This window comes from Petromyzon marinus, unplaced genomic scaffold, assembly GCF_048934315.1.
Source record: "Petromyzon marinus isolate PM22_M1 ecotype Great Lakes invasive population unplaced genomic scaffold, UKy_Petmar_22M1.pri1.0 PM_Scaffold_32, whole genome shotgun sequence".
NCBI lineage: Eukaryota > Metazoa > Chordata > Hyperoartia > Petromyzontiformes > Petromyzontidae > Petromyzon > Petromyzon marinus.
In genome coordinates, this window is record NW_027423302.1 from 729,653 (window position 1) to 739,644 (window position 9,992).

The following is a 9,992-nucleotide window of genomic DNA, read 5'->3' on the forward strand; positions in this document are numbered from 1 at the left end:
GGAACGACTATGGTTGCTGGCTTCACCGTGGCCAACTAGTTTATTGATGGGCATCTCCTCCTTGCCATCCTCCTAAATTTCCACCACCATCACCACCTCCACAACCTTGTGCTTGTCGCCCCCAACTCAAGCTCAGTGCAAACCCCTTGGAGGGCTGGCATTACCCAAGGGACACAGAACTCTGCCTCACATTTGGTTTCTAGAAGCTCCGCAACAGCCACACTGTGGATGTAGACAGCCCTTAGCGTTATAAATGTGAGCCACTCGCGTGTCCCAAACACTCAAAAGAATTGAGACGAGGCGATAGTATTAGATACAAATATTTATTATTAAAACACGACGCCTTGTAAGGAAGGGGAGGTGCTGGTGGGGGTGGGTGGTGCTGGAAGTGTGGGGGGCTGTGAGATGCTCAGAGGGTGTTCGAGGCCTGCGGGGGCAGGTCTTGGGAGGCTTCTTGAATGCCGGGCTCCAGTGAGCAGCCAGAGATGTCCTCTTCCTCCTCAACCGTGACAAGCTGTGGAAATACTGACCCATTAGACACTACACACAACTCAGTACTTCTACCAGCTCAACTGGGATTACACACAACAATCAGCACCCCCTACTGGCAGACAAATGCCAATTGCACACCAGGTGCTGAGTCACCTTGTGCCCACAGGGACATCTGTCATTAGGGGTGCCCTTTCACACGTGTTGAGATGAGATGTGATGTAAAGCGCTCTGAGATGCCCCGGTGTACAGAAAGGTGCTAAATCATTCTCATCATTATCACTGTGTCCAGCAATAATGAAATTGTCTATAGATAGATAATCTGTATTTGTAAACGGGGACCATGACGGCTTAACGTGATGGTTAGACCAGCTCATCATAATCATAATACACTGAATCGTGTGTGCATGAATCTATTATTTACGTTAAACGCAAATTATATACGTGTGTGTGTGTGCGATGCGCGAGTGCTGTGCACTCACCTCCACCTCGCTCTGCAGACGCTGCTGCTCCGAGTGTTCACTCTGCTCGTTGTCGCGGTAGGGCGCCAGCTCAGCGTGCAGCTCCGCCACTACACGTTGATACCACTGAATCTCTGCCTGCAGAGATTCCAGTTGCCAATTCCTGTCAATGAGCTGCGTGGGCCACGGGCAAATGGCGGCAGAGGGACACAGGAAAGAATTTTAACGACTGCGTGAGGTTATTGCAGAATATACAGGTATAATAACACACACACAACCAGGATCTTCATTTATAATTGAGTAATGTAATGAGCTACGAAGCTCTTTTACACATGTCCATACACCACCTTTGACCAAATAAACCGAAATGCATCCAATCATCTCAGATCTTGGAAGAAAAGCATGGTTGAACCTCAAGTGCTTGGATGGGCAACCACCATCAATACAAACCAAGATAACACCTATAAAAGCATGATGAAGACCGCTTGTGTTGCAATCGAAACGTCGTGGGTTTTTTATATTATTAAAAAAAAGTACGTGACTTTACCGAAAGAATCAAGAATATGAATTCCTGCAGTCACGAAAGTTTTATGTTAAACATTTTTTAGGAATTAATTAACCCAAAATCTGGATTAAAATAATAGATTAAGATCGCTTCCCAACCAAAAAGAGGGAGGGGATGGAGATGCATGTAGCAGAGGGGAGCAGATGGTCTAGTAGTCGTAGGTACTTCTACTAGAGGTGGGATGGTGGATCGTAACGTGGTACAGTCCCTAAACAGAGAATGCTCAGTAACCTAGTGCGCATCCATTCTGTACAACCATCAGTGTGAAAAATAAGTGTATACATACAGTCCTCGACTTAGGAACACCATACTTACGGAGACCCGACTTACGGATACCCGACTTCCGAATCTGTTTCTATGAAATGTATTAATTTTTGGTTACCATTGACTTTAAAACGCGAACTTGCACTTCCAAACTGAACCACAGAACTATTTTGTTCAGTGCTGCGATCCTCCACGAGATGTCATGAGTCAGCCTCGTGCACGCGCACATGTGCGTATATGTGAAAGTGATTGTGTGGGGAGCGGTAGTGTTGCAATTCACGCGCTGCGCTACAAACCCACCGACCCAAGTTCAATTCCAACTCACGGCCAACACCAGTGACGATTATCTGAACCATTCCTGGGCCTCCCGTAGGTCAACTCGGCCTCAAATGAGCACCTAGCGCGCTGTATAAACATCACCACTCGGGACACAAATGCAGCTGGGTGTGGTGCTGGCACACAACCCCTCGCATGCCGTGCTGGCTTTCATAGGCTATCGCTAACAGCACGTGCCCCAACAGCCTATTAAAGCTACACGGTGGATCTTTGTGCGGATCGGAAGTGTAGCGGTGAGCACGCTTGTGATTTGAAAGCGGTGAGTGAAAATAAAAAAAAATATTTTACTACATTTTATGTATTACTTACGATACACTATAATTTTAGTGTTAATGCAAATGTACATGATTTCTTATTTACGAGTTTAACAATGCTTGACTCTTTTGTTGAACCTTAACACATTTTATAACACTGACAATATGGGAATTTAAATATCGCACATTATTGTATTCCGACTTACGAACCGTTCCGACTTATGAATGGGCCTCAGGAACTAAATGCGTTCGTAAGTCGAGGACTGCCATATTATTGATACATTTGTCTATTATACTATGTGTATTATTAGTTGTTTATCATGTAAAATTAGTTTACACTTGAAAAATATTCACCATAAATCCGGTATGTGGGGAACAAATATTGATAGAGTATGTGTAGTGGCATAGCGCTGGCTGCTGGTAAAAAAGGGTAACTGCGGTGTATGGTAGTACCCACGTCAGCAGGCCACGATAGACACGAGAGGGGGACATCTAGGGGAAAGGTCACAGAGGTGGGCCATCGGGAACCCGCTAGTAGGTTCCAGAGAGGGGGCGTGGCCGTGGCGGAGCGAGGCCACGCTGAGAGTATAAGAAGGGCCCCTGTGAGGGACCTTGTGGCTGTTGCTGGAAGTGGGATCCTCGTCGTGCTGTTCGTATATATGAGATAGTCGTCGTCACCATCTCGTCATCGTCGTTGTCGTCTCGTCGCTGTCGTCTTGTCGCCATCGTCGCTGCCGTCTTCACTCGATATTATGCTGCTAGATAGGTGTTCGCTGTCTCCGTTCAGTGCTGTCAGTGTTAGATGGTTAGTGTTTTGTATAGGCAAGCAACGGTAATAGTGTGTACCCACGTAGGGTGTCTGTCTTATCCCAATGGTGCTCGTTCAATAAAAGAAGCGCCTAAAAATCTTACTGTCTCTGAGTTAGTCACTACACATGTACACATGAAAGTGACTACTGTAGTCAGAGATGCAAACGCTTGGGCGTCATCTGGTGCCTTACTGTCGCCATCCAGCGTAAACTATTTGGGTCTTTATAGTAAAGTTCGTAAATCTCAAGTACGCTATGGCAAGGTACCACAGTACATAACATGTGATTGGCTATCAATGACTTGAGTACGTTAATAGTGAAAGTACGTACAACGGGAGGGCGTAAATAATGGTATTACTGTATATATGTGCGTTTGTGCCATGCCGGACTTCATAGGTGCTCGCTAACAGCACTTGCTCACCTTCGCCTCACTCTGCTGGTGCAGCACTTGCAGATCCTGGAGCTGACAGTGAATGCTCTGCAGGTTTTCTTGGCATGGCGCCAGCTCAGCGTGCAGCTCCGCCACCACACGCTGGTAACCCAAAATCCCCACCTGCAGGGATCCCAGGTGCTCATTCTTTTCGATGAGCTGCATGGGCCACGGACAAACGGCAGCAGAAGGACATGGCTAAGCATTTTAACGACTGCGTGCAGTTGTTAAAGAACATACAAATCCAACAAACACATACAGAACCAGTATCTTTATTTTAAATGAAGGAATCTGATAAGCTATGAAACTCTTTTTCACAGATGTCCATACACCACACCACCTGTGACCAAATGACCCGGAATGCACCCAATATTATGAGATCTTGGAAGAAAAGCAGGGTTGAACTTTGATGGTACTTGGATGGGTGACCACCATCCATACAACCCAAGATAACACCTATGAAAGCCCAGATATATGGATTAATTAACCCAAAAGCTACTTTAAAATGTCCGATTATAATTGCTTCCCAACCAAAAATAGGGAGGGGATGGAGATGCACGTAGCAGAGGGGAGCAGATGTTCTAGTAGTAGTAGGTACTTTTACTAGAGGTGGGATGGTGGATTGTAATGTGGTACAGTCCCTAAACAGAGGATGCTCAGAAACCCAGTGCGCATATACACATCTGTGTGAAAAATAAGTGTATATATAGGCAGTCCTCAACTTACAAACACCTGCACTTACGAACCTGCTTCCATCAAATATATATTTTATAACATTGACTTTAAACGCGAACTCGCACTTGAAAATTGAACCGCGTCACTATTTTGTTCAGTGGAGCAATCCTCCGCGACATGTAATAATTCAGGATGGCGCTTGGAGCAAGTGTTTGCCTATAAGTGTGTGTGTGTGCACGCGGACGTGTCTATGTGTATGAAAGTGAATGTGTGGGGAGCGGTAGTGTAGCGATTAGCCTTCGAAAGCGGCGACCCGAGTTCGATTCCCGTTCATGGCCAACACCAGTGACGATTATGTGAACCGGTCCTGGGCGTCCCCTAGATCGACCCAGCCTCAAATGAGTACCTGGTGCGATGTGTAAACACCACCACTGGAGAGACAAAGGCAGCGAGGCATGGTGCTGGCCAATCACCCCCTTGTGTGCCATGCCGGCCTTCATAGGTGCTGCTCACTAACAGTACTTTCCCCAACAGTCTATTAAGGCTATACGGGGAGTCTTTGTCTGCGACGTGCGAATGCAGTGTACTCACCTCCGCCTCGCTCTGCTGGCGCAGCATGTCCAAATGCTGCAGCTGTGAGCGTGCGATCTGTGCGTTTTCGCGGTACTGCTCCAGCTCTGTGTGCAGCTCGGCCAGCATACGCTGATACCAAAGAATCCCCGCATGCAGGGATCCCAGCTCCTGGCTCCTTTCGAACAGCTGCTTGGGCCACAGGCAGAGGGACAGAGAAAAGCATTTTAACGACTGTGTGCGGTTATTGTAGAACATACAGATGCAACAACAGACACATTTAGAACCAGAATCTTTATTCATATTGGAGGAGTCCGATGAGCTGTGAAAATATTTTTCACAGATGTCCATACACCATGTTTGACCAAATCACCCAGGATGCACCCAATCTTGTCAGACCATCATGCACACAACCCATGATTACGCCTATAAAAGCCCACATATATGGATTAAGTAACCCAAAATCTGCAGTAAAAGGTCAGATTAAAATCGCTTCCCAAACCAGGACAGGGAGGGCATGGACATGCACGTAGCAGAGGGGAGCAGATGGTCAGACCCTACACAGCCTGACGACTCAAGTGCTGTGTCACGGTCAGACCTGGGCCGTTCCGGGGCCAGGAGAGCCTGGGTTCTCAGCGGCCGTGGGAACGAGGCTGGGAGCATTACCTGACGCAGAGTGTCCTCATTCTCAGCTTGGGACGTGGTCAGCTGATCCTGCAGCGCCGACAGTCCCTGTTGGGGGGTGGAGAGCTCCGGCTGGGCACTGGCGCGCTCCGCCTCACTCGCTGCGAGCTCCTCCCTCAGCCGAGTGATTGTGTCCTCGTCCTCCTGAGCCTTAATACAGGCAACGTTCGTTTTACCATCGTAATCATCACCATCATCATCATGAACAGCCATGATCCGTCCACCGCTGAATGTGCTTTTGTGATACTGCTGGATGAAAGTTTCCCTGAGTCATACCGGTCATGGGAATTAATTGATCATACTTCATCACACTGGTCAGCACGAAGTGGTACACCCAAGACTGGGTCAGATTTCACTGGCCACCAATGCTAGCCATGGTTGGTAATCAAACTCGGACATCTTGGTTCAGAGTGCAGAAGGCTCATCACAGTAAATTAATACGTTGTATATCATCATAAATATTTCGCCGCACAAGGGTCTCCTCCTCTTGTGATCGCTGCCACAAATGTCTTAAAACTCAAACTTTAATTATCTTTATTTTACCAGCTAAGGCCTACTGAACTATATAGCTCTTTTTCAGAAGCGACCTGCCCACAAATGAAAGTTCAACGAAGTGGCTTATCATGTGGAAATGTATTGCAGCTATAGAATCTAAACGCACGTTTCTAAATGTGGAGGAAGAACCGGAGGACCCGGAAAAAAATCCACGTGACCACAGGGAGAACATGCAAACTCCAAATATACAGGTGTCGGGGTTGGGATCAAACCCACAACCTCCTGCATACAGGCGAGGTAGTTAACATCTCGCCACCGTGGCGCCCCTCTTCAGTGCCAATCGCGGCTTCACCACGCGTGCCCTTGCGAGCCGATACCTTCTTGGAGTTGCGCTCGAACTGCTTAAAAGCATCGGTGAGGGTGAGCCGGACCTCCTCCAGCCCTGTCGCCAGCTCGCAGGCCTCTTTTCGATGCGCGTCCTGCTGCTGCGCCTTCTCCATCCCAAGTGCCTGGACGTGCCCCTCCGACTCCTTCAGCTACAGGCACGCACACGTTCCACAATGTTGGATTCATGTCTGGGGAAGTATACTGAATATGGTGTGCAGAATGTGGAAATATTTTCTGGGTTGGAAAAGACCCAGCTGTAATTAAGCCCGGCTTGCAAACAGATAAATAATTACCACTTAAGTCATTTAAACTCTGTGGTTTGCATATAGCTGTGTGTCTGCAAGCCTATATTGTTTCTCTAGCAAATGCAAGCCAATCACATTTTAGAAAAAGTCCTGTAAACTGCAGCTGACTTTATAATTTAATTGTATTTATTCTAACTGAAAGTATTAAAATGTGAGAAAATACATTCGCAACTCTGAATCATGACAAATTATGAGAGGGAGTGAATTAGTTAAAGGGCTAGTCAGGGATTGCCTTGTCTAGTGTAATTACCTCATCCAACATTCACCTATCTGCAGACAAAATTAAGAGCCATGAGGGGAGGACCGATCCTGTGGTCACAATTATACCTTTTGCCATATAGAAATGCATTATCATACTACATTCGAAAAAAAAACATTCTGGCTGTCTGCCTTCCTGGCTGAATCCATATTACTTATATAACCACTTCAGGTTTCAGCCACCTGTGATTAAGCCAGGTTCACATGTGCAGTGAGTTAATGATCTCAGCCTGATCATCAATGACTTCACAGAAAAGCCCATGAAAACAATGTCGGCTTTACACTAAATCGAGCTAAGTTCCAGCTCTGAAAACCAAAGATCAGACTGTTTTGTGATGAACATTACTCATTACTCTCCATAGCAGGGCAGATATCAAAGTATTTCCTCCTATTGTGTGGGTACCAGAGGGCACTTAAATATTTCTCAGAAGTAGTTATGTGATTTATGCTTCTGCAAACCATTCTCTAACATGAAACTTGAATTTGGAGCTTTCGTGACTGCAGGAATTACTACGTGACTTTACCGAAAAAAACAAAGAATAATTCCTGCAGTCACGAAAGCTCCAAATTCAAGTTTCAACCACCTCTTCGGGGAGGTATGAAGTCTGTGTCTTTGTGTTCTCTGCTGGTGTGTCTACCTTTGTGTCTTGACTTAAGTTTGTGTCTCTGTGGTGTCTCTGCCTGTGTTTGTGCCTTGGTGTTACAGTCTCTGCCTGTGTTTGTGCCTTGGTGTTACAGTCTCCGCGCCGCACCTTGCTGCATGCTCCATGCTAATTTGTGTCCCATTGCATCTCAGCCCCACCTTCTCTGTCTATTTAAAACCTTGACACAGATTACTGTGTGCTTGCCTCTCTCCATGTGTCTCTGTGCTAACTCTTTCTGCTTGGATGTCTATATATGTGTATGCGGTCTGTATATATAAATTTCACACTTAACTTGCAATTTAGCAATCTTTGAAATAGCGTAATCAACCAGACCATGCGTTAATTGTGTTTTGACCGACTGTCTGTGTTGCGTTATATGCTTTCCAAATTTTGCTAAACCTTGTTTGATTTAGTGTGCTCCCCCCGTCTATCTCTCTCTGTATCCCCTGTTGTATGTGTGTCTGTATATATATCTGCGGTTATGTGTCTCCTCTCTCTCGTAAATTTAGCTCTTCTGTACCTGATGATGATTGCTTGTGTTGCAATCGAAACGTCGTACACTATTATGTAATTTTATTATTTCTTATTTCTACGTGACTTTACCTAAAAAAACATTCTCTAACATGCGATGGTGCACTGCTCAGGCGATGAGGACAGGCCTCATGCACACACATGGAGGTGGGGGGGGGCTGCCGCATAAGGCTCTGGTTACCTGGTGCTGCAGCCCGGAGATCTGGCCGTGCATGCACTCCATCTGGTGAGTGACTATGAGTGACTAATTGACTGTGAGAATGACTGAGTGACTATGAGTGACTATGAGTGACTGAGTGACTGTGTGAGTGACTGTGAGTGACTGTATGTGTGACTGTAATTGACTGTGAGTGACTATGAGTGACTGTGTGAGTGACTGTGTGAGTGTGTGAGTGAATGAGTGACTGTGTGAGTGACTGAGTGACTAATTGACTGTGAATGACTGTGAATGACTATGAGTGACTGTGTGAGTGACGATGAGTGACTTGTGTGAGCGACCCACCCACTCAATCACCTACTCAATCACCCACTTACTCACCCACTCACTCACTCACCCACTCACTCACTCACCCACTCACCCACACACTCACCCACTCACCCACTCACTCACCCACTCACCCACTCACTCACCCACTCACCCATTCACTCACTCACCCACTCACCCACTCACTCACCCACTCACTCACCAATTCACCCACCCACTCACTCACCCACTCACCACGCACTCACCCACTCACCCACTCACTCACCCATTCACTCACCAACTCACTCACCCACTCACTCACCAACCCACCCACTCACCCTATCACTCGCTCACCCACTCACTCACTCACCCATTCACCCATCCACTCACGCACTCACTCACCCACTCACCACCCACTCACTCACCCACCCACTCACTCACCCACGCACTCACTCACCCACTAAATCACCCACTCACTCACCATCTCACTCACCCACTCGCTCACCATCTCACTCACCCACTCACTCACCCTCTCATTCCCCCACTCAATCACCCACTCGCTCGACATCTCACTCACTCACCCACTCACTCACCCACCCCACTCACTCACTCACCCACTCACTCACCATCTCACTCACCCTCTCATTCACCCACTCACTCACCATCTTACTCACCATCTCCCTCACCCACTCATTCACCATCTCACTCACTCACCATCTCACTCACCCACTCACTCACCATCTCACCCACCCACTGTAGCCTTAACAAACTGTAGTGGCAAGTGGTGCTAGACAGTAACTATGAAGGCCGGCACGGCACTCGTGTGGGTGGGTGGCCAGCACCACGCGTGGACACCTTCCTCACCCCTGTGAGTGACTGTGAGTGACTGTGTGAGTGACTGTGAGTGACTGTGAGTGACTATGTGGGGCTGTGTGAGTGACTATGAGTGACTGTTTGAGTGACTGTGAGTGACTGTGAGTGACTGTGTGAGTGACTGTGTGAGTGACTGTGAGTGACTGTGTGAGTGACTATGAGTGACTGAGTGACTGTGAGTGACTGTGTGAGTGACTGTGTGAGTGACTGTGTGAGTGAGTGACTGTGAGTGACTGTGAGTGACTGTGTGAGTGACTGTGTGAGTGACTATGAGTGACTGTGTAATTGACTGTGTGAGTGACTGAGTGACTGTGAGTGACTGTGAGTGACTGTGTGAGTGATTGTGAGTGACTGTGTGAGTGACTGTGTGAGTGACTGAGTGACTGTGTGAGTGACTGTGAGTGACTGTGTGAGTGACTGAGTGACTGTGAGTGACTGTGAGTAACTGTGTGAGTGACTGTGAGTGACTGTGAGTGACTGTGTGAGTGACTATGAGTGA

General features: G+C 47.3%; 1 long non-coding RNA gene across 1 annotated transcript; it reads right to left on the minus strand.

Annotated features, from left to right (window-relative positions):
• Nucleotides 1–309: 309 nt before the first annotated feature.
• LOC142923185 (uncharacterized) lies at nucleotides 310–1,120 on the minus strand. The gene is made up of 2 exons (XR_012940586.1): nucleotides 972–1,120; nucleotides 310–514 (listed from the first exon to the last, which is right to left on the minus strand). It is a non-coding gene; the product is annotated as an uncharacterized LOC142923185 (long non-coding RNA).
• Nucleotides 1,121–9,992: the final 8,872 nt, after the last annotated feature.